We start from the raw sequence: 24,596 nt of genomic DNA, 5'->3' as shown, positions 1-24,596 counted from the left end.
ACAAAGCATTCTACTCAAACAGACTGTGTGGTCAGGCTAATATTTCCAGTAGTCCAACCTGCCATGAATCCTAGCTCATCACATCATCAAAAGGCTTCCACCCCAGTTCCTGCAGAGGTTGAGAGCCTCTCCTCTTTAGTTCTGCTTCCGTGCTATCCCAATAATGTTAGATTGCACTCAGAGTTCTGTCAGTGGTACATACTTCCATATACAACAGATGAAGGGCAGGCTGTCCATCATGGATAGCTCTCACCACTTGATATTTCAATGTACTTGGGTTCAGTAGAGCACCTGAGCACAGTGAGAGTTCTTTAGATCAGACTTTAGATCAGACTTTGTTGAAATGCCTTTGGAGGTACATTTTAAAACTGACACTTTAATTATATATCATTAATGACTGCTGCCTCCATGTATTTAAATTGAGTGCCTTCTATTCAGTTCTAAGGCCTTAAGGATTTTATCCCAAGAGGTGAAGTTTTATGTATGCAGTGTTTTTTTATTGTTGCTGTTTAAGGAAAAATGTTTGAATGCTGGCATTGCTTGCTGAGGAACCAGAGATGCACAGGAAGTCAACAAATATGAGTGATGAAGATGAATATAGGAAAACCAGCAGGAAAACAGTAGCTGAGCTGACTGAAATATAAAAATCTAGAATTGTCACACATTTTAAAAATTACTGTAAGAGTTCTACTTTTTTGGCAAACCAGAGGGTTTATATTAGTATATCATTGTACAGTTGAAATAATCAGAAAATGTAACCTGAATTCAAACCTGAACTTGAACTCAAACCTATAGTTGGTCAAAAATTTTAGCCGGAAATAGAAGAGAAACTCATAATACATCTTCTTGAAGTTCCGAACACCCATATAGAACTCTTGCCACTTGGAAAATTTGTATCTTTACGAGGATTAATTACCATAAATGTATCTTCCTAATTATTTTTTTAATATTAATAAAAGAACTTCAAAAATTTTTGTCCTAAATACTTATTGTGGTTAGTGAGTGTTCAGTGTAGTATATAAATGCTCGTTGGAATATAGAGATAGGAAAAAGTGAAGAGATCAAGCTTCTGGTCTATATTCTGCCATAAACCAGTGGTAAGATCTTGGGCAGGCTTGTTTTCTCATGTGTCAAATGCCTATTATACAGCATTCAGAGATATATTATAATGGTAAAATTAGATCATGTATATAAAGCAGTGGAAAAAGTTTAAAGCGTTACAGGATTTTGGTGCACCTACTGTTAAGTGCCCAACTTTAACTCAGGTCATGATCTCACAGTTCATGGGTTCAAGCCCCACATCAGGCTCCACACTGAAGGTATGGAACCCGCTAGTGCAGAGCCTGCTTGGGATTCCCTTTCTCTCCCTCTCTCTCTTCCCCTCCCCCATTTGTGCTTTCTGTCTCTCAAAAATAAATGAACAAACTTGAAAAAAAATTAAAAAATTAAGTGTTATAGGACTTTTAAGTAATATTATTATCATCATCATTTTGAATAGGCGAATAGCATAAATTGAGGATTAGGAAAGGTAAGGCAGAAGTGGTATATCAAAAGTGTCTCCTGATATTTGAAGGGTTGCTCCATTGATCTGGAGGACAGACTTTAAAAGATGGTAGAAATTACAGTCCAGAAGTTTTCAACATAATGTAAAAAAGAGTTGTCTTCAACAGTGGAACAGATGGACTTGTGAGAGAGTGATCCAACTGTCCATCATGGTGTGCCAGCCAAGTTCCTATACTGATTATCAGAGATGCCTTTTATGACATCAGCTGCTCTAATTTATTATTGGACCAAGAGATCTCTAAAATCCCTCCAACTTTCAGAGCCTTTGTTTCTGTGTTCATACAACAAACTAGGTAATGAATTTTGTGGCAATTGATCCCATTGACTAGAGTGATATAATTAAGTGGAAAAACATATTGAGATGTACCTTAAGGAGCATAATGTGTTCTCCAGAGAACAGTGGTGTTCCAGAAGGCCGTATGCTTAGTGGACTTTCCTTAACCCTCCTAGGACTGCCTTCACTGAACAGTACTTTACTATCATATGCCACAGACAGTTATTTGATATTAGCAACAGAAATCCAGTTGAAGATACTATATACTATATTATAGCATTTATTATTCTTTTCTTCACATGAGAAATATTTTTTGAAGTTTTAAAAAACGTTTATTTATTTTGGAGAGAGAGACAGAGCAAGCATGAGCAGGGGAGGGGCAGAGAGGGAGAGAGAGAATTCCAAGCAGGCTCTGTGCTGACAGTGCAGAGCCTGACATGGGACTCAGAGCTCAATCTCATGAACCTTGAGATCATGACCTGAGTCGAAATCAAAAGTCAGATGCTTCACCGACTAAGCTACCAGGGCACCCCAATATTTTTCGAATTTTAAATCACGGAAAGTCTTTTCTTTTCTGAGAAACTAGGATATTTCCTTATTCCAATAACAAAGCTCTACAACTATAGTGTGCTCAGCATCCTGGCTGCCTGGAAGTTCAATACAGATTTGAAACTATCATGGCAACTCTAACAATGCTCAGAGTTTGCATGTTTATGTTATCTCCTGGTCCCTTGGTCTGAATTTTCTTTTTCTCTTATAATGTTTTAAACTGTGTTAAAATTTTTAAAAAGATAGTCATATTTTAAAAGTAGTCACTGTAGACACCTTCAGTTGATTTTTCTGAAAAGGCTTTTATGCTGTAATTTCTATAGCCAATCTTGCTCCTTCCACACATATTTTCTATATACCGGTGTCCATTCACTTGTTCCATTGGTAAATGACTCAGACAGACGTTAGGACACCTTCAGAAAGGAAAAAAGAAACTAAAGAGTAGGACCAGTGTATGCAAACATTCACCTCCCCTCTGCCACACTCGCACACAATGTAGTATTGCCTTTTTAATACAGCAGCAAATACACTGTATTTTTAATGCAGCAAATACACTGTAAAGAACACAGTAAATTATTTGCAGCTCTGAAAGCTTTCATAATCAAATAAATCTGATGATTATGTTTTTGTGGCAGATGATGCCATGTTTACCAAAAGATCAGGATGACTTATTTCCCGGTCTTCTAGAGATTAGGGAATCTATGAAATATATTACTTCACAGTCCTTAGGAAGTGTTTTACTGAAGGCCAAGAGGTTTTGGACAGTGAAGGATCTGGGATTCTTTTGATCCTAATGACAAATATTAATTTGAAGTACAAAGATTCCCAGTCTCTGCCAGTTTTTCTTTCCATCTAATTTATTCAAATTTTATTCCTGTACTCCTACCTACAATCCTTATGATAGCACTTAACCCTTTCATTAAGAAGCTTCCTTTTGCCTTTTTAAGCTCTCTTGGAGTCAACTGCTAGATTTCTGGTTTGTAATTCCGTGAAAATTCTTTTGCTTTTTCAGAAAACTCTGGAAAGCAGGCAACTTCCTTTTCACATTCAAACCTGCTGTGGATGTATCACGGAAAGTTTTTATACTCCATTTTGAATAACATATTCAAACAACTCAAATCTTTGTAAACAACTCAAATCTTTTGAAAAGTGGTTATCTTAAAACAATGAAGCAAACAGAAAAAAATCAGTGAATAAATCATTTGATCCTCTTGATTTAAATTGTACAGCAATTGGCATATAATTGAATTTTAAATTTTTGGCCTGATACCATACAGTTACTGACTCCTTGTTAATTGATTTAAACTGTTCTGACTCCAGTGTGTGTGCATTATTGCTACTTTAATATGGAAGTTGATTAAAACAAGTTGGGCCATAAAGTATACTTTGCTATTGTTGAGTTTACTTAAGAATAGAATATCTAATTTTATAGGTAATTTCCTATATTTGTCCTATTCTCAGAAAAAAATTTTTACCTTCATGATGTATTATGGTTTTTAAAATTACATGAAGTATTTTTAGGAAGTGTCAGTGAAAGGTTTACAAAAGATTTTGACACTACTTAAAATTACATCATTATAAACTATGACAATAATAAGTATAACTATGAAAAATAATTGTGTAGTTTCCTGTATTATTCTTTCTCATTTGCTTCCTGACCAAATTTGCTAATTAGCTTTGTAAATGACATTTTAGTTGTACCCACTACTGCCATGCACCTCTGATGTGAAGACTTTCTGCCCCTATGTCTTAGAGAGATTTCATAAAAAAAATTCAGATGACTCTAATGGTGATTCAAAAACCAAACTTAGATGAGGTTAATTTTCCTTCATCAAATTGGGAGTAGGAAGGGGAGGTTGAATCCTCTCAGGGATATTTACAAACACCAAGACAGCAAGATTACATAATTAGTTTGGGTTTATTGTGATAATTTTTTTCAACTGCAAAGTTTTTAAATTACTCTTCTAAAAAAATCTTTTCCTTTGTAATTGACATATGGGGAGATACTTTGAAACTAGGTAAATAATGCTGTTTCTCATCAAACTTTTACCCATTGGTTTTATCCAATGATAAATTTCATTGATAATTTTCTACATCCGTCACTTTTTCCTATATTTATTAGTTGGCATTCCACTATAAGGAAGTATGTATGTATGTATGTATGTATGTATGTATGTAATTATAATGATTACAGACTCATGGTTTCTTATTCAATAGGTTACGATCCATTACTATCATCATTTATATTGATGCCCAAATTATCGTAGATTTGGTGAGTGGAAGCACCAGTGATTCTTTTGTGTCATTTTGATATACTCCATCATTTTTATAGCAATCCTTTACTTTCTTTTGAAATAAGATGTTCCACACTCATCCTGCACTTTCTCTGCCCCAGCCCTGAAATCAGCCATTTCTGTAATCAACTATATTTCCTTTTAAATGAGAATGGTACCAAGATTTGGGTGCCTAGTTATGTTCATTGCTCCTGGTATGTCATTGTTTCCAGGCCCTTTCAGAGAAAAAAAGATAGATAGATAGATAGATAGATAGATAGATAGATAGATAGATAGATAGGACTCTGATTTCACATATTGGAATGATAGCTCCAATTCTGGTCCAGCACCATAAGTTACATTATATTTCAGCACTGTCCAGTCAATACAAATATGAACCACATAGATAACTATAAATTTTCTGGTTGCCATGTTATAAAAGTAAAAAGAAACAACAGAAATTGATTTTAATAATATATTATTTAACTCAATATATCTAAAAATTTTATGATTTTGACATATAATCAACATAAAAAATTATTAATTAGATTTTTTACATATTTTGTACTGGACTCCTAATCTACTGTGTACTTGATGTTGACAGCACATCCTCAGTTTGGGCTAGCCATATTTTAAGGTTCAAAAGCCACATGTGGCTAATACCCATCATATTGGACAGCACAGTTTTAGTTTCTTTCTTTCTGTATTTGCTACCAATTCCTCTACAGTGAGAAACCTGGCTCCCATTATTTTCAAAATGCTAGAATTCTGCTCAAACCTACAACATAGGAGGTAGCCTCAGAATGACTAACTTATACTGCCAAAAAAGGCAAACCTAATGATTAAAGCTTATGGTTGTTTTCATTTTTTTGATAAAAAATACAGAGTGAAAGCCCCAAAACTTGCATGTGCAATTCAGTTAGTTTTTTGTTTTTCATTCTTTTAAAAAAAGTTTTTATTTTAATTCCACTTAGTTAACATACAGTCTTATAGGATTTCAGGTGTATAATATAGTGATTCAACAATTCTGTATATCACCTGGCGCTCATCACAAGTGCACTCCTTCATTCGCATTACCTATTCACCCTTTCTTCCCCTGCCTCCACCTCTCCTCTGGCAACCATAAGTTGTTTTCTATAGTTAAAGAGTCTATTTCTTGGTTTCTCTCTCGCATTCTCTTTTCCCCCATTTAGTCGTTTGTTTTGTTTCTTAAATTCCACATATGAGTGAAATCATATGGTATTTGTCTTTCTCTGACTGACTTATTTTAACATTATAATCTCTCTTTCCACGTTGTTGCAACTGGCAAGATTTCATTCATTGTTATGGCTGAATAATATTCCATCGTGTGTGTGTGTGTGTGTGTGTGTGTGTGTGTACCACCTCTTCTTTATCCATTAATCAATTGATGGATAATTGGTCTGCCTCCACATCCTGGCTGTTGCAAATAATGCTGCTATAAACATCAGGGGCCTGTATCCCTATGAATTAGTGTTTTTTTGTATTCTTTGAATAAATACCCAGTAGTGTGATTGCTGGACCTTAGCTAGTTCTATTTTTAACTTTTTGAGGAACGTCCGTACTGTTTTCCACAGTGGCTGCAGCAGTTTTCATTCCCACCAACAGTGTACAAGAATCCCTTTTTCTCCATATCCTTGTCAACACCTGTTTTTTCTTGTGTTATTGATTTTAGCCATTCTGACAGGTGTGAGGTATCACTTGTAGTTTTGATTTGCATTTCCCTGATGGTAGTGATGATGAGCATCTTTTCACGAGTCTGTTGGCCATCTTGATGTCATTTTGGAGAACTGTTTGTTCATGCCTTCCATCCATTTTTAAATTGAATTATTTGGTTTTTGGGTGTTGAGTTTTAGAAGTTCTTTATATATTTTGGATACTAACCCTTTATTCGCTATGTCATTTGCAAATATCTTCTCCCATTCCATTAGTTGTCTTTTAGTTCTGTTGATTGTTTCCTTCACTGTGCAAGAACTTCTTATTTTGATGTAGTGCCAATAGTTTGTTTTTGCTTTTGTTTTCCTTGCCTCAGGACCTATCTAGAAAAAAAGTTCCTATGGCCTATGTCAGAGAAGTTACCGCCTGTGTTCTCTTCTAGAATTTTTTATGGTTTCAGGTCTAACATTTAGTTCTTTCATCCCTTTTGAGTTTATTTTTAGGTATACTGTAAAAAAAAAATAGTCCAGTTTCTTTCTTTTGCATGTTGCTGTCCAGTTTTCTCAACACCATTTGTTGAAGAGACTGTCTTTTTTTCCCTATTGGATATATTCTTTCCTGCTTTGTCAAAGATTAATTGACCACATAGTTGTGGGTTTATTTCTGTTTTCTATTCTATTCTATTCTATTCTATTCTATTCTATTCTATTCTATTCATCTGCATGTCTTTTTGGTATCAGTACCATACTATTTTGATCACTACAGCTTTGTAATACAACTTGACATCCAGAACTGTGATGACTCCAGCTTTGGTTTTCTTTTTCAAGGCTGCTTTGGTTATTCAAGGTGTTCTGTGGTTCCATAAAAATTTTAAGATTGTTTGTTCTAGTCCTGTGAAAAATGCTATTGATCTTTTGATAGGGATTGCATTAAATGTGTAGATTTGGTTGAGTTTTATAGACATTTTATCAATATTTGTTCTTCGAATCCCTGAGCCTGGGTGTCTTTTGATTTCTTTGTGTTCTCTTCAATTTCTTTCATCAGTGTTTTATAGTTTTCAGAGTATAGGTCTTTTACTTCTTTGGTTAGGTTTATTCCTAGATATCTTATTGTTTTGGGTGCAATTGTAAATGGGATTATTTTCTTAATTTTTCTTTCTGCTGCTTCATTATTGGTGTATAGAAATGCAACAGATTTCTGCACACTGATTTTGTATCCTGTGACTTTACTGAATTTATTTATCAGTTCTAGCAGTTTTTTAGGGGAATATTTCAAGTTTTCTAATAAAGTATCATGTTATCTGCAAATGGTGAAAGTGTTATTTCTTCCTTGCCCATTTGGAAGGTTTTTATTTCTTTTTATTGTCTGGTGGCTGTGGCTAGGATTTCCAGTACTATGTTGAATAACAGTGGTGAGAGTGGACATCCTGGTGTTATTCCTGACCTTAGGGGAAAAGTTCTCAGTTTTGTCCCTTTAAGGATGATATTCATTGTGAGTTTTTCATATATGGCCTTTACTAAGTTGAGGTATATTCCCTCTAAATTAACTTTGTTGAGGATTTTTTATCATGAATGGGTGTTGTACTTTGTCAATCCTTTTCTGTGTCTATTGAAATGATTGTGTGGTTCTTATCCTTTGTCTTATTATTATTATTTTTGAGAGAAAGAAAGAGAGAGAGAGAGAGAGCACATGAGTGGGAGAGAGGGATGGAGGGAGAGAAATCTTAAGCAGGCTCCATGCTCAGTGCAGAGCCCAATACAGGGCTCCATCCCACAACTCTGGGATCATGACCTGAGTTTAAATCAAGAGTCTGACACAACCAGCTGAACCACCTCAGTGCCCCGTCTTTTTCTCTTATTGATGTAATGTATCACATTGATTGATTTGTGAATACTGAACCACCCTTTCAACCCAGGAATACATCCCACTTGATGTGAATGATTTTTTTAATGTATTGTCAGATTTGGTTTGCTAGTATTTTGTTGAGGATGTTTGTATTTGTATTCACCAGAGATTGTCCTGTAGATTTTTTTTTTTTTTGGTGGTATCTTTATCTTGTTTTGGTATCAGGGTAATGCTGGTATCATGGAATGAATTTGAATGTTTTCCTTTCTTTTCTATTTTTTTTTTTTGCAATAGCTTGAGAAGTATAATTATTAACTCTTTTTTAAATGTTTTATGGAATTCCCTTGTGAAGCCACCTGGTCCTGAAGTTTTTTGATTTCTGATTCATTTTTTTTGCTGGTAATCAATCTGTTCAAATTTTCTATTTCTTCCTGTTTCAGTCTTGGTAGGTTATAATGTTTCTAAGAATTTATTCATTTCTTCTAGGTTGTGCAATTTGTTTCAATATAGTTTTTAATAATATTCTCTTGTTTGTATTTCTGTGGTATTGGTTATTTCTCCTTTCTGATTTTGTTCATTTCTCTTTTTTTTCTTGATAACTCTGGGTAGAGGTTTTATCAGTTTTATTGATCTTTTCAAAGAACCAGCTCCTGGTTTCATTGATCTGTTCTATTGTTTTTTTAGTTTCTTTATCTTTTATTTCTGCTCTAATCTTTATTATTTCCTTCCTTCTGCTGACTTTGGGCTTCATTTATTGTTCTTTTTCTAGTTCCTTCAAGTTAGGCTGTTTAGTTGATTTTTTTTTCTTTTGCTTCTTGAGTTAGGCCTGTATTGCTCAAACTTCCCTTGCAGAACTGCTGTTGCTGTATCCCAAAGGGTTTAGACCATTGTACTTTCATTTTCATTTGTTTCCATGTACTTTTTTTTATTTCTTCTTTTATTTCCTGGCTGATTCATTCATTGTTTATTAGCATGTTTTTAACCTCCGTGTATTTGTGATCTTTCCAGATTCTTTCTTGTGGTTGACTTCTGTAGTTTCACAGTGTTGTTGGTCAGAAAGATGCATGACTTAGATCTTCCTTAATTTGTTGAGGCTTCTTTTGTGACCTAGTATGTGATCTATTCTGGAGAATTCCCCATGTGCTCTTGAAAAGAATGTATATTCTGCTGTTTTCTTAGGATGGAATGTTCTGAATATATCTGTTAAACCCATATGGTCCAGTGTGCCACTCAAAGGCACTGTTTCCTTGTTGTTTTTCTGTTTGGATTATCTCTGTTCATTGATGGTTGTGGTGTGTTATAGTCCCCTACTATTATTGTATTATTATTGATTAGTTCCTTTATGTTTCTTATTAAGTGTTTTATGTATTTGGGTGCATAAATATTTACAATTGTTATATCTTCTTGTTGGATTGCCCCCTTTATTATTATTATATAGTGTTCTTCTTTGTTTCTTGTTACAGTTTGTGTTTTAAAGTCTATTTTGCCCAAGATAACTATTGCTGTTCTGGCTTTCTTTTGACATCCATTTGTATAAGTGTTTTTTCATGCTCTCACTTTCAATCTGCAGGTGTCTTCAGGTCTAAAATGAATCTCTTGTAAGCAGCATATAGATGTGTCTTGTTTTTTAACCCATTCTGTCACTGTATATATTTTGATTGGAGGAGTATTTAGTCCATTTATATTCAAAGTAATTATTGATAGCTACGTATTTATTGCCATTTTATTACCTGTTTTATGGTTGTCTCTGAAGATTTTCTCTATTTTCTTGTCTTTCTCTCTTTCATGGCTTGCTGGTTTTCCTTAGTAATATATTTGGACTTCTTTCTCTTTGTTTTTTCACTTTATTAGTGTTTTTTTTTAATTTGTGATTACCAGTAGGTTTGTATATAACATCTTCTGCATATAACAGTCTTTATTAGGTTGATGGTTGCTTAAGTTTGAATCCATTCTTTACTCCTCTCCTCCCCATGTTTTAGGTATATGGGTTCATATGTTACATCCCTTTATTTTGTGAGTTTCTTGACTGATATTTTATAAAATCACTCAATTTTACTGGCTTTGTATTTCCTACATTTATATTGTCACTTTTGGTCTTTCCACTCAAAGAATCCCCTTAATATTTCTCATAGTACTGGTTTAGTGGTCTTGAATCTCTTTAGTTTTGTTTGTCCGGAAAACTCTTTATCTCATTCTACTCTGAATGATATTCTTGCTGGATAGAATATTCTGGCTGCAGATTTTCCCCATTCAGTACTTTGAATATATCATGACACTTCTTCTGGCTTGCAAAGTGTCCACTGAAAAATTCCCTGAGAGCCTTATGGGGTTTTCCGTGTATGTAACTGTCTTCCTTTGTCTTGTTGCTTTAAAATTTTTTTATCACTAGATTTTGCCATTTTAATTATAATATGTCTTGGTGTGGATCTGCTTTTGCTGATTTTTTGGGGGGTTCTCTATGTCTACTGGATCTGGTTATCTGTTTCCTTACCCAGTTTAGGGAAGTTTTCAGCTATTATTTCTTCAAGTAAATTTTCAGTTCCCTTTTCTTCTTTTTCCGGGATTCCTATAATATGAATGTTATTACATTTGATGGAGTCACTGAGTTCCCTAAGTCTATTCTCATTTTGCATAATTCTTTTTTGTCTCTTTTGTTCATCTTGATTACTTTACATTACTCTTGTCTTTTAGGTTATTAAATCGTTCCTCTGCTTCTTTCAGCCTGCTGTTCATTGCATCAAAAGGGCCTCTAATTACATTTATTGCACTCTTCATCTCTGATTCATTCTATTTTATTTCTGTGTTAAGAGTCTTGCTGATGTCTTCCACTCTTTTATCAAGTCTGGTGAGTATCCTTATGATCAATGCTTTATTTTTTAAAAATGTTTATTTATTTATTTTTGAGAGAAAGAGAGATCATAAGTGGGGGAGGGGCAGAGAGAGAGAGAGAGAGAGAGAGAGAGAGAGAGAAACACAGAATCCAAAGCAGACCCCAGGCTCTGAGCTGACAGCAGAGAGCCTGATGCAGGGCTTGGACTTACTGTGAGATCATGACCTGGGCCAAAGTTGGACACTCAACCAACTGAGCCACTCAGGTTCTGCTTATGATCAATGCTTTAAATACTCCATCAGCCATGTTACTGTTTTGCTTAGATCTCTGTCTGTGGCCTTGTCCTATTCTTTTTTGGGAGGCAAATTCCTCTGTCTTCTCATTTTGTCTAAGTACTTGTGCCCATTTCTGTGTGTTAGTAAAGTTAGCTACATCTCCTCTTCTTGAAGGTAATGACCATATGATTAAGAGCTCCTATAGGGTTCCCTGTTCCCCAAGGCCTGGCACTTCAGGGAGTATTTCCAATGTGTGTTGTGTGTGCTCTGTGGTTTCATCCTGCCACTTTATCTTTCAGACCAGCCATCTTCAGAGGCTCTTTTTGCCTGTTGTGGGCAGTGTTTGGTCAGTGGCCTGAATGTGGTGCATTTTTACTAGGTGTGCTCTGGTCTGCTTGTGGAATGAGACCTGTTGCCACTGCTGCTGGATCTGAGGCCCTGCAGAACTCCTGGGTCGGGAGATGTGGTATTGGCAGGGTTTGTACTAGTCTTCTGGGGGTGGGCCCCCGCCATGCTTGGACTGCGGCAAGTGTGACTGGGAAAGGCAGTTTTATTGGAGTTGTGGGGGAAGGTGGTTGGTGCAGGCAAATTAGGTAGCCAATGTCAGGGCTGAGCTGGTTGCCACAGGTGGTCCTCTGCTTATGCTAGGGGCAGGCAAGGGAAATGGAGCCTTCCAGTTCCTTTGTTCCCAAAGGGGAACCCCCCAAAGGGGTATTTCCATGAATGTTGCCTCTCTGGGACACGCTCTGAGATGAGCAAACAACCTCCCACTGTGTGCTCTAGGTGCTCTTCTGATTGCTGTTTCCATGCTGCATTGTCTGTGGACTCTTTGCCCTGCTTCTCTCCAAGACTGGCACAATGCTCTCCAGGCTCTATCCCAGCCAAGCCTGCTGTCCTCAAAAACTCCAGGCTTTAAGCCCTGCTAGTTGCAAGAACTCATTGGCCCCTCTTGCTTTCCAAGCCAATTGCTATAGGGACTCATCTTCCCCATTCACTCTACCACGTACCAGCCCATCCCTCTCCCCACTCTGTGACCTCTGTTCCTTCCCCACCATAGGGGCCACTATCTGTCTCTCTCTCAAACCACATCTCCACAATTCCCACCTTCCTCAATGTGACCTCCTCTCAACCTTCAGCTGTGGAGCCTGTTCTGCCAGTCTCCAGGTTGACCTCTGGGGCACTTAAGATGATTTGATAGCCATCTAGTCACATTTGTGGGATGAGGCAAGCACAGGGTCCTCCCACCCTGCTGCCAACCCCTCAAGAAAGGAAAACCACAATTCAATGAGTTGTAATAGTGCATACACATGTGTGACCCTCATCTCTATTACTTTCAACACTCCATAAATTTCCCCTGTGCTCCTTCCTAGTCAGTGTCTTGCCCCTGCAAGAGGCAAAAACTTATCTGATCTTTTTATCACAGAGTAGATTTCTTTCTAGAATTTCACATAAATGTAATCTCAGTATTGTCCTTTATGTGTATGTCTGGCTTTTTCTCTCAGTATAATGTCTGAGATTCATCCATGTTGTTGAATGTTGATTTTTTTTTTATCACTGATTATTATTACATTGTATAAATATACATAATTTGCTTATTTCTTTCACTGTTAATAGGCATTGGAGTTGTTTCCAGTTTGAGCTAATATGAATAAAGTTGCTAATAATATATTTATTCTGGTTTCTGTTGGAAATATGATTTCATTTGTCTTGTGTAAGTACCAAGGAGTGGAATTAGGTTAGATGTAATAATTTTCTTTTATATGCTTAAATAATGTTGACATTTAATGTTATTAATTATTCCATGCTGAAACCATCAACAATACTTTTATCTGCAGTTTGGCTTTAAAAGCTAATTAATGGCATTTATATTATCATGACACTTTTTCATGGTGGGTCAAGTAGAATGGCTGAATGTAGAATGGTCCTCTTTTTAAGGCCATTAACATTGCACTCTTTCCTTCTTTTGCACTCCCTCTCTCACCTCATTCCTGCTTGAACTGGTTGTCTCCTACTCATCCTTAAGACCTCACCTCAGACTCTTCTCCTCCTAGAAGCCTGCCCTGAGCTTCCCAGTCTGGATTAGATGACCCACTAAGAACTTCGTAATTTCCTCCTATCGTGATTTGTGTCACCCAGCTTTGCAAACATTGGTGTATATGTCTATCTTCTGTTTACCATTGTGAGCTCCTTGAGAACAGAACTATTTACTATTTTTCTTTGCATAACTGTTGCCTAAGCCTATTTGACATGGTAGTTCCTCAGTAACTGTTGGTTGAATGAATGATTAAAAGTGAAGTAACTTACTCAAGATCCATAGTGAGTTAAAGGTAGAACAAGAATTTGAAGTTTTGTTTTTAAATTCATTGTTTTCCTCCTAATTTTCTGGGTTAGCTTATTTTTAAGCTAAGACAAAATAAAACATTCTCCAAACTTATTTTAGATAAAGAGAGAAACTAGTAAATCCCTAGAGATCAGATGTAAGTATCCCAGAGACAAGCAGTTGGGACCAGTGGTGGTATCATTAAATTCCTATGCAAGTAGATAGTAGAATCTACGAGTTCAGAACCTTGAGAGAGCTGTGGAGCCAAGGAAGGTAAAAGGTGAGAGCAGGACCCACGGGGATAAGAATCTCTGGGGACATTGGACCCCTTCCCTAAGGCTGTTCTTTCTAATGAGGAAGGACAGAGCACTAGCATGAGTTACAAATACCAATAAGCAACAAATACCAATACAGTTTTACCCACAATCTACATTTAGGTCACTTGGTCAGATTTTTTAGTATCCATGGTAACAAGTTGATCAACTAATTCCATACCTAGATAATACTTGAGGGGAAAGAGCTGCACAATACAATAGTATTTATAGACAGACATGGTCAATAATATTATTGTCAGTCACTGTCAAACAAAACAAATTTTATTGTTGTTTTCTTCCCCAGCCATTGCTCTACGTGGTATTTCAGGCTTCATTTTAAAAACTGGAACAGTATAATGTTAGTATTCTTTAATTCCTGTTGAGACTGAAATGGAATTCTGGGGTGTTAGGAGTTGCAGAATGGGGGGTTCCTGGGTGGCTCAGTCAGTTAAGCATGCAACTCTTGATTTCAGCTAAAGTCATGATCTCACAGTTTTGTGAGTTTGAGCTCTGTGTAGGGCTCTTCACTAAAAGTGCAGAGCCTGCTTGAGATTCTCCCGCACACTCTCTGTTCCTCCCCAGCTTACTCTCTCTGTCTCCATCTCAAAAATAAATAAACTTTAAAAAAACCCAAAATGATAAATATGACATCTGATCAATCCACACTCTGTCATCTGACTTTTATTTATCATATTTTTCTAGACTGCAGAAAGATCGACTAAGGCACATTAGTGAGAATGTTAATAATAATGAACCCAGTACTCCTGGGTTCAACCCAGGATGTAGTTATTTTCCTCAGAGCAGCAGCAGTAAACAGAGTGTGGACAGATGGCTAGCGAGGCAAGATTTTTTTAATTCAATCTCTCCACTATGTTTATAATAAATAACCACATGTTTTGACTATTGGACTGGTTTTTATCCTTTCTAAAAATTAAAACCTCACCCCCTAACCTTCCATTTGTTTTCTTTTCCCCTGTTGCTTGCCTTTTCCTAATTGTTCAGCCAAATTTCCTAAGCCATACTGATTATAGATTGGAATCTGATTTTATGTGTAAGATATATTTTATGAGTATAAAACATTTTTAAAAATCTAATATCCAAGGACTTTTAGCAAAATTTAATTAATCCTCTTAAATTAGTGATACCACACAATGTCACAACATTAATCCCAAAAGCAAATTGTATGTTTTAATTTTTTACAAGAAAATTATTTTTCATTTCCCAAAATGACAAATAGCTTAAAACAGTGGGAAAATTGATTGGTTGCCTTCAGCAGCATTGCAAGTTAACTTGCTGATTTAAAAAATCAATTACCATTAAAGTATTGATGGAAATACCTGGTGTCTTTGTAGTTTTTTTCATCAAATTCTACAGATATGAATTATGATAATTTAAACCCTATAAATATAGTTAGTGCTATATCTAGATTAATAAATGCACAGTATTAAAGATAAATATTATTGTAATATTTATTATTTATTATTGTAATATTATTGTAATATAAATATACAATTGTAAATATTTTACAAGTGAGTAAGGATCCTGTGCTTCCTGAGTACAGAGAGATAAAATTTAGTTGAGAAGTCGCCCTTTTTGTTTGTACATATAGACATAACCCAATTTATTAGTCAAAGCTGCTTTATTTTCTCTTCTTTCAGGCTATCTTAGAAGGGGAATTATGAGTTAGAAAGCACAGAGGGGATCAACCTAAGGTAGGCCCCAGCTTTGTCTATAATCAGATTAAGTAGCATCCTCACGTTTTAATTGCCTGTTTAAGCATCTCCTTTGGTTGTTGGTAATTTGTTCCATGCCATTTAGAGGATATATTTTGTAGGGCCTGGCTTCCATGAATATCAATCATGACTTTCTTCAGATTAAGGGATGTGTTTATGAATTGGTTTGTTTGTGTATCATTGTGTGAGATGTCTGTCTGAAGACTTTATATGCAGGGGATATAGACACGAGATCCTATATAATTCAGCTGTTTTTCTTACTGTACTTTTCATTTGAGATTAATTGAAAATTTTTCCCAGTATAATCTCTTCCAATAAATAAATAATTACATTTAGATTTTTATAAAAATATCATTTTATCTACATATATTTAAGTATATATCTTTTAAAAATAAGGTCACTTTTAATAAAAAATTATCCTTGTTATAATTCTCACACCTGAAACATTAATGACATGAATTTAAGTTTTGAAAAGTTAGAAAATAGACTGGACTATATTATCACCAATATTAAAGGAGTTGCCTCTCTATATAATTGTGATTATAGTCATTGAAGAAGAATTGGGATTACACTTTTGCTCAACCTGGTAATATTCTCTGTTGTAACTCTGGTATCAAATAGAATATTTAATTCACATAATCATTATATATCTGCACTGAGAAGACAATGGGGAAAAATGGGAAGATAATTTGGAAAGAATTGTAGGGTTATTTCAAAGAAGAGTCCTACTAATAATTGAAAGTCCTCTATACCTTGATCTTATCAACCCTGTTAATTCTTAAATTTGAGTAAAACCTTATTATATATTTTCAGTGCCCTATTCCTCAGTGACTATTTCTGGAGAAGTTTACTCTGTGTGTATTATTAATCTAAAGTATTTCAAATCCTTAATGCACTTTGGTAGTTTTTTTTAACCGATCTGTATTTGATTTCCTATCAAATCTACCATTGTTTATTATCCCTCTATTACATCAGATAGAAGATAGTCAGACACATCCAGATGAGTCCCATGAAGAGTACTGAAGGGCAAGAGGATAGGGTATGAAGTTGGAGGGCACATTTCAGGGATCAAATCCTAGTAGGGAACCTATCATCATAGCTCAGACAGTGAGATCAAAGTCACAACTTCAAACTCAGGACCAGACGGAGAGCAGGAATTAAGCAACAAATTAATCACAAATTTTATCTGGAAAATCTGAAATTTGAATAATACATTCTAAATAATCTATGGGTGAGAGAAGAAATCACAAGAAAATTTATCAAATATTTTGAACTGAGTGAAAATGAATATACAACATAAAAACTTGTGGGATGAAGCCAAAACAGTGTTTAGAGACAAACTTATAACGTTAAGTGCTTATATTAGACAAGAAGAAAGGTCTCAAATCAATGATCTTAAAAAAACTTGAAAAAGAAGAGCAAGTTTAGCTCAAAATAAGCAGAAGGAAGGAAATGATGGAGATAAGAGTAGAAATGACTGAAAGAGTACACAGAAAAACAATGGAGAAAAATCAATGAAATTAAAAAAAAAACTTTTTTTGAAAGCTTAATAAAATTGGTAAAACTTTATCCAGACTGAGCAGGAAAAAAAAGAAAAAGGAGAAAACATGGATAACCAATATTATAAAGCAAAAGGGAACCTCTCTGCAGATCCAACAAATTAAATTGTTTCTTACACATTCAATGAGTCTATCTTTATGTGGTTTCCATCAGTACCAGCATTTAAAGGGTAAGAAGAGGGGCACCTGGGTGGCTCAGTCAGTTAAGCATCCAACTTTGGCTCAGGTCATGATCTGGTGGTCTGTGAGTTCGAGCCCCGTGTTGGGCTTTGTGCTTTCAGCAGAGCCTGCTTCAGATTCTGTTTCTCCCTCTCTCTCTCTCTCTCTCTGCCCCTCCCTAGCATGCCCTCCATCTCTCTCTCTCAAAAATAAATAAACATTACAAAAATAAGGGATAAGAAAAGTATATTATAAAAACTGATATGAAATTGACAAATTCCTAAAGAGACCCAAGCCACAGAAGCTCACTGACAAAGAAATGGAGTACATGAATAGCCCTATATGTTAAAAAAAATTGTATTTGTATTCAGTTAGCTGGGTCCATATACTATCTAAAGCCACTGTGCTTTAGATAGGTGGTCAATATTGTTTAACGAAAATTCTCCTATTATTCTATCTGTTTGCCTTAAAATGTCTCTCTGAACTCATCCAACCAGTTTTATATCCCTCTGGACTTTGAGGAAAAAGTGTTCCTACTCACTGATTCCCAAATATATTTGGTTTTGTTCATGCAAGCAGGATGATAGGAATAGGGTGAGTCATAGAAAACTTCACAGAGGAGATAACATTTAATTTAAATATTAAAGGATAAGGACTGTATAGCAGTTGCAGGACTATGCTAGAACACTTTTGATAGTCTTCCATAATGGCCTCCATCCAGTGGAAGGGCCACAGAAATGTATACAACAGCCTAGAATGTTTCATTTCTATACCTGGAAAGCTGTTGGAAACCAAGATTAAACAGAGACTCATTAAGTGCCCAAGAAGCATAATTTATTGGGGAAAAGGTTTATTTTCCTCTAAGGATACAAATAAACATTTGGCCAGAGCAAAATTTTGAGGAAGTTATCAGGGGATTGAAGAACAAATTCTGATATGGATAAATGACTAGCTTGGAGATCTAAAACAAAAGAAGAATTAAAAAAAATTATAAATAATATAGAAGTACAAATAATGAGTACCTGGGATGAATACTAGAATTGGGTGTATTTAAATTTTTTATAGATGACTGAAAACTTCAAATTTATAAATGATATGACATTTTTCCAGATGGAAAGATGCCAGGTACACATAGAAAATATGAGGCAGTATCTCAGAGGCTAATGGACAGGAAAGTGGCAAATGAGCTTCTTTCTGACAAACATGGGGTTATCACACATTTATGTAAAAATAATTCAAGCTGTATTTATAAAATGATGAGTTTAAGTAACACTTACGAAAAGGAATTCAGGAGTTATTGTAGACTATTCCTATTCTTTTTTTAAAAGGAATTTTTAAATAAATAGAAAAGGAGGAAAAAGAAGATAAAAAAAATTGTGTGTGCTTGTGAATACATTTTGTCATTAGAAATGTTCCTCCAGTTCCAACAAGTGTCACCGGGCACCATAAATTGCCTAGAAATGACCTAGTGTTACATTATACTCAAGATTCCATTAAGTTACAGAAATAAGGAGTCATCATTTTAAGAAATCCAGCAAAGAGTATCTTTGAGTCGATGGCAGTGATGAAGCACAGGTTGCAATTTGTAATTACATTTGTGAGTATAGTCCCATATTTACTTCTTCTTGATTTTAGTCAGCATGAAATAATTATGTGTTCCAGATTGGAGTGCATTCAAAGTTCCGTTTAAAAAGTTCATGGAGATTTCCCACTTTGCTCTAAGAAAAATCTGCTCTTAATGTTATGTTCCCCTCTGGCATGCCATAAATGGACACCCTAGAGATCAGAATAGCTAATAAGTAGAGCAACTTAAGAATAGCCTCTCACAAATCAAACTGGAACAAATGTGAGATCCACATAGCAGCAACCAAATATATACTTTCCCCAATCATATATCACACATTTAAGCTTTAAGTATAACCTATTAACAAATTCAGGTTTAATCCTCTCTCTGGGCTTTGGTTTTGAAGTTTAAGAAATGAAAATGACTTTACAGGTTCGAGAAAACTAAGTAGAATATTAAACAAGCAGTGTTTTAATCCACATTTCCTTCATGGAATATGAAAGCTTTACTTTTTCTTTGGTTTAGGCGTCATACACCTGAACATTTAGGTAAGCCTAACAATCCTTTCTAGAGTTTCTTTTAGCTTTTTTCCAGCAACTTGTACATTTATGATTTTTACATTTAAAAAATCATACTTGAAAATTGCTGTCATGGGTGCTTCTTCAGATAGATCCATGCATAGGTCAGGCAGTTAAAAATAGTGAATGTTCATGGGATAGGGTGGGACACAAGGAGCTTGAATTCATCAAGACAATTACAGGTGATAAAAAATTCTTGTTTTCCTGCCCAGAATTCTAAGGGGATCTCTATTCAGTTGCCCTACCCCTTACTCCAAATTCCTTCACCTTCATATGTGAAGAGGTCTGTGTACTTCTTACAAAATTCTTGAGGTAGGAACTTGGCCTCAGAGTGGTTTTGGTCTCATAGGAAACAAAGGCTGGATTTATTAAGTATGAGAACACAAACGTTCTATACGTACATGCTAAAATGCTTTCTAGTTCCATGGGTTAAATCAGGTAGTCTCTAAAAAAAACTCTCACATTTGGTCTTCAGTGCACAAAAAAAATCTCTGGTATTGAGTGACTGACCTTGTTCTGGGTGGGAGAAATACTATATCTGTATAAGTGGTTCACGTTTCTGACTTCACTCCTTACCTTACATACTCAATGATCTATGATGAAATAGCTGAGCAGAGAGCATCAAACTGAGGTACTGTTGGAGTTAGGGAAATGTGCCCAGGGCTTGGAGTGACAACTGCACATCAGTCCTGGCTCAGGTGTGTGACCTGGGGAAGTTCTCTGAACCAATTTAAGTCCCCTCATTTGCAGGTAGCGGTAATATCAAACACACCTACTCCTTTGGTGGTTTTCCATGATGAAGATGGAAAATGTTGTATTTGAAAATACTTTGTAACCTGTAAACAGCCTCCTAATGCTCATTATTGTTATTGTTCCTTGTATTTGATAACAATGCTCCTGCCGTTGCTATTTTCCAGGCCAGTTTTCAGCTTGCCCTGGGATGGATTCTGAATTTTATGAAGTGGACAATGACTGGCATTTTATCACCCCATTCTTCTTTCTATGCACATGTAGCCCAGAATCACACAATGCAGAAACACTTGGAAAGCATGCAATCATTTTTTCAAGAGCTGGGACCAGGTTTCTCTTTTGCATCCTACAGTAAGCTCAGATTGCCCTTAGATTCCCTACAGTCCTGCCTTCAATCTGTTTCAACCCTTGCATGATGATAACATATCAGTTACTATCTTACAAATCATCACAATTGCAAGCATCAAATATGCAGACTAACCCTTTGTCTCCATAGATAGGAGCCAGAACTATTCAGGTCAAGACCTAGGTCCTGTTCTCTAATGTGTTCCTTTGTTTGCTAAAGAATCCTTCTCAAAGTAAGGGATCAGAGCCTAAAGGGAGAGTGCAGACCAGTGGAGTGCACAATGGAGAGCTCAGTGCCTCTGTTCTTTCTAGCTCCTTTGCCTAGGGTCATTACATCTCTGATTCTCTTTATATGGTATCCTTGCATACGTAGAGTTTTAGAGAGGCAGCTTGACACATAGTCATACTTTATATGCACACATGCTTTTACAAATACATAGATACGTACAAATGTATGAACTGTGGATTAGTATTTATTTAATCATTAAGTACATTATCTTTGCCCTCAAGGAATTTAGTATCTTAAATAATGGAGATAAATATATGCAATGGATTCAAGTACTCTGATAACCTGGATGTTATTTTTTATTTTTAAGTTTACTTATGTTTTTTTAAATTTATTTTTAAAGAGAAACAGCACGAATTGGGTAGAGAGTTGGCTAGAGGGGCAGAGAGGGAGAGAGAACCCCAAGCAGCCTCCAGGCTGTCGGTGCAGAGGCTGACATGGGGCTCAAACTCACGAAACTGTGAGATCATGACTTGAGCCAAAAACCAAGAGTCAGACACTTAACCGACTGAGCCACCCAGGCGCCGCTAACCTGGATGTTCTTAAATACAGATACACATATGAGTTATCCAGATGTGTTATGTTTTATGTTTTACTGAGTGTATACCATCTTCCAGGACTAATTTAAGCTCTTTACACGTGTTAACTCCGTTAATCCTCCCAACAAATTTATTAAGTAGATACTATATATGTGTGTGTATTTATATAGATATATGTATATACATATATGTATATTTATATTTATATATATGTATGTATATATATGTATATACACACATATGTATATGAGGTAGGTACTATTATAAAGGACAGATGCTAAGCTACACAGAGATTAAGGACTTTGTCCAAGGACCTATAACCATCAAGTGGCAAAGAGGTGAGATTCCACCTGAGAAGTTGGCTTGAGACGCCATGTGCTTAATTCCTCCACTAGACTGCTTCTATGATAAATGCAGGTTTCCAGTCAGCCTTTAGTGAGCAGATACTCACAGCATGCTGCCTCCCTGGCAGCTGTGCATGTGATTAGTGGATGGTCATGAATCTTGCCAGCAGCATGGTTCTACCATACTCTGCCCAATATTGTTGAAGGCCACTTTTGTAGGCTGAGTTTCACTGACATAGGCTCTGTGATAGAGATTTGCATGCCAAAGTGAACTGGGGAGAACTCTCAGGAACACCTATTAGGGAGTGAGGGAAAAGGGAAGAACCAGCATCCATTCAGAGTAGACAGAAGAAGACTTCAATTATGATGCAGCTTCAACAGAGGTCTCAGCAGATCCCTTGCAGAGTTCCAGAACTGGATTGGCCTTTTCTCAGTTAAGGAGAAGGCACAGGGTGTTTATACCCCCAGGTCAAGTAGTTGCTGGTTATGGGCTCCCACAGGAGAACAAGGAAGCTCCCTTTGAGGGCAATTCCTGGGGAAAGAATCAGCTGTGAGTTGTCAGGAGGCAGTTCTCCCAGTGGCAGAGGGGATGAGAGGCTCAGCCTGCAGGGGGATCTGGGCAGCTCTCCATGTATCCACTATAGACTCTCAGAGTCTTGGTGAAATGGCAGGTGCTGAAGATAGTATTTTAAGAAAGGAAGTCCTTGCTTTGTTCCTCTGCCTTGGAAAGACAGATACTGTTGTGGAAAATCACACACACACACACACACACACACACACACACACACACACACACGATTGTCAGTGGCAAGCAGGAATGAGGAAGAGAAGGTTCACTACCCCCACCCCCCTTCCCCTCACATATCCTACTCCTTTCCATGGCTGGATTACCAAAGTTCTTGCAAAATTTGCAGGGGTGGCTCATCCAGGTGGATTAAAATATTTAGCCGCTCTGGGAGGATATGGCTAATGGGCAATCTTTCCCTTTCCCTCTCCAAGAAAATTTCTTGCCCATTCTCTGGGAAATTAAAGTAATATATTTCTCTGAATGGAAGCTAACTCTAGAAGTAAAATCCATAGCTCAGGTGAGCTTTAGATTATTCCTAGAATGGTGAAATGATAAAGTAATTAAAGCATATTTCTATAGGCCTCCTCTTTCTCAATGACATAGAATCATTGCCCCATTTTCTCCTCCCTCTTCTCTTCTCCCCCTCACCCCACTGTGTATGTGCATACACTTGTGTGTGTTTTAGGAAAAACATGAAGATATGTTATATTTATAGCAATATCTACCAGGTATTAAAAGCCTTCTATTGCTAAATATCCCAATAACCCCACACAGTAGAAATGATACTGTTTTACAGAATGGGAAATTGTTGCTCAATGAGTTTATGTGAATTGCTCATGATCCACAGCCAGTAAGTGATAGAGCAAGTATTTGAAACACTCTGTCTAGATCCTCAATCCACACTGATTCTCTGTGAAAAGGGGTTTGAAGTATCTTGAATCTCATTTAGGGTATCTTGGGATAGATGTTTCCCTGCAAGGCAAGAACTGAGTTTAGGTGTGGATAAATAGAGCTCTACTTAGGCCCCTACCCACACTTCTCCTACAATCCACTTTATGTATCCTGTGTGTGATGGCAGGAGTTAACTCCTACAATCCACTTTATGTATCCTGTGTGTGATGCAAGAGTTAATTGCTTACACATCCCCAATAACACAAAGTCTTTATTTAACTCGAAAACATTAATAACTGGTTTTTGCCTTGTTAGAAACAGCCTCTAATCTTCCTGGTAGAAAGTGGAGAATTTTCTCTCACAGCTGTTATGGGCTTTGATTACCATATAATAGTTAACTTTTCATTTGTTTTAAGATCTTGAGTGGGAATATGCAGTGTACAATTGCATATTGCAGTAGTCCAAAGTCAAAAAGGTTTGCCTTTAAATATCATTTATAGGATTTTCCCTTTATACTTAACATTGAAACTGGTAAACTTATCTATGGACTTAAGACTCTAAAAGCTTGTTTTTGATAGGGGCCGTGTGAAGCGAATGCCATTGCCTAAATGATTGTTCTCATGGTGAAAATGGTTGCCTTTACTGGCTTCCAATTAGAGAAGAACCCTAATCTTTGCTATGTGCTCCCAGGTCTGAAGCAGAAACAAAATAAGTGTGAGTACATCAGTCCTCATCTTGGAACAGGAATGGATAAAGATCTGTTCTCTCCCATCTCCCAAAAGCCTCCCACCAGCCTTTCTCCCACGTTCTATAAGTTTGGTCTCTCACATGCCCAGAAGACATCTTGTGGTATTTTTTTTTCTTAAACAGCACCAGGCTTTAGAAAATGAAATCAGTTGGTCAAAATAAAAACAATTTAAGAGTGTTTGTGCAGGGTAAGGCCTTTAGTCAAAGCATTGAATTACTGAAAGATTAGCTTTATGCTGAAATACTAAATGACTGTAGAAGAAATCTGAGAAACACCATTTAATATCATTAAAGACTTGGAGAAACAGGAACTGATTCATGAGAAAAGAAAGTACAGAGGAGAAGGGTCAGTTAACTGGAGGCTTAGAGGCATGTTAGGATCTGTACTGGGGAGAAAATGGGGAAATAGAAATGTATTGGTTTTTACTGCACTGAGTGATTTTCTTGTATCAGTGGTGCATAGATGGTTAAATACTGCCTATAGGTAACTTAAGGGACTGAATTGCCAGTGTAGCTTTCTGAACTGTGATTATAGGAAGAGGAACGTATTCTGGTTATGACATTTGGTTAAGTATTACAACGAAACCTTTAGTGACAACATGATACATTAGCCAAT

General features: G+C 36.3%; 1 protein-coding gene across 6 annotated transcripts in view; it reads left to right on the top strand.

The window, feature by feature from the left end:
- Positions 1-24,596, top strand: part of LMNTD1 (lamin tail domain containing 1) — a 541,299-nt gene that overhangs the window by 22,889 nt on the left and 493,814 nt on the right. The window contains exon 2 of one of the 6 annotated variants that reach the window (XM_043564833.1): positions 15,576-15,629. The exons of the other annotated variants lie outside the window; for them this stretch is intronic. The gene's annotated coding sequence lies outside the window, so the exon portion shown is untranslated. The remainder of the gene's footprint in view (positions 1-15,575; positions 15,630-24,596) is intronic. 6 annotated transcript variants of the gene reach the window in all.

The sequence above is a fragment of the Prionailurus bengalensis genome, chromosome B4 (genome assembly GCF_016509475.1).
Source record: "Prionailurus bengalensis isolate Pbe53 chromosome B4, Fcat_Pben_1.1_paternal_pri, whole genome shotgun sequence".
NCBI classification, from domain to species: Eukaryota; Metazoa; Chordata; class Mammalia; order Carnivora; family Felidae; genus Prionailurus; species Prionailurus bengalensis.
The sequence above is the reverse complement of the archived record's forward strand: the minus strand, read 5'-3'. Positions and strand labels throughout refer to the sequence as shown.